Genomic DNA, 1,493 nt, shown 5'->3' with positions numbered 1-1,493 from the left:
AGGGAGGAGGCAGTCAGCGGTCAGTGTCCTCCACACTAGCTCTTCTTCAGGCACCATGTGCTTGAAGTTACCTCACAAGGAAAGGGCTGTGCTGATTAACAGTGGCCCTTACCAATAATGAAGTGAGTCCCACCCTAGTACAGGTGTCCCATACATATCAGGTGCTAGGGCAAAACTTACCCTTCCAAACAAATCTGCATGGTCCAGTCTCACTTCAGGATCAGAGGCCTTTTCTTAACATCCCAATGGATCCCTGGGTTACGTTTTGCTGACATTTCACAGAAGACATCTCGGTTACCACTGACATTTCAAATGTAAAACAAATGGTGTTGCAAAGCACTCAGAATAAATCACCCTTTGAATTCGAGTGACATGAAATTGAATAAGACATTGCTGAAGAACATGCTGCACCAAAAAAAATTTCTCTGCTCATTTTTTTTATGAACATTATCTGCATGAATGTCTGTAGATACATATTTAAAGTAAATATTATTTAATGTTTTCACATTTATTTATAGAGCATTATCTTTTATATCTTCAATGAAGACAGTGTGTTTTCCCCTTAACTATATCATGTTCAAGAAACATCCGAGAGCATGTAAGAGAACTTGCTTAATAGTCGAAGGTTTGACTCCAGCAATTTTTCAGTCTGTCTCCATCTGACTGTTTATAAAGCATTAGTCATGGTACACTCTAGATTCAGTTTGTGCATTTTTGGACCTTACATTTTTCTAAATTTAAAACCACTTCAAATTAAGGAATACAAGACACAAAAATACTATTCCTTCAACACTTCTTTCTTCTTCCTATAATCCTTGTGATTTTGCTAGTTATCACGTAACCAATATGCTAACTATCACATAAGCAGTATCTCCACTGAAGATGAGGTAGGAGAAACAAGCAAAAATGCTCCACGAAGCATAATGCATTGATAGTGAATATCACCACCAGTAAACAGAGCAGATATACTCTTTGTAAAGACATGCAACATAATAGATGGCTACAGGGCTCTGATTTGGTGGGGGTGAGAGCAGACTTTGACGTACTGAATGCTGATAAAATGTAATGGGAGAGCTAGGAAAAAGTGATTTTCGTACTGCATGATCTCCAGTACATCAGTGCAGGGGTTTGAAGCTCATTGAAAAGCTCTTGAATCAGTCACCACTGCATCAGATCGAGGCCTGATCATTCTCAGGGCTACTGTGGAGGAAGAACAGTCCAGCCTGACTGATGGCTCCCATATGGCCACATGTAAAGTTGTCTCCAGCAGGTCCCAGCTACTTTTGTCAACCCATCTCTCAGCAGCAGTCCTGTCTCCATGTACTACTCTCTGCACTGCTCTCCTGAAACCCAGCTTCCCCAATCATTTTGGTAAAGCTCCTTAGCACATAATTTGCTTTCCCAGAACTAAGAAAAGAGATGAGCAAATCCTACAGGCTTTCCAGGCCTAAGACCACATATTTCCTGGTCCTTTTCCCTAAAACATAAGAAGA

The sequence above is a fragment of the Nestor notabilis genome, unplaced genomic scaffold (assembly GCF_000696875.1).
Source record: "Nestor notabilis isolate BGI_N333 unplaced genomic scaffold, ASM69687v1 scaffold5820, whole genome shotgun sequence".
Taxonomy (NCBI): Eukaryota; Metazoa; Chordata; class Aves; order Psittaciformes; family Psittacidae; genus Nestor; species Nestor notabilis.
Note: the sequence above shows the minus strand (reverse complement) of the source record.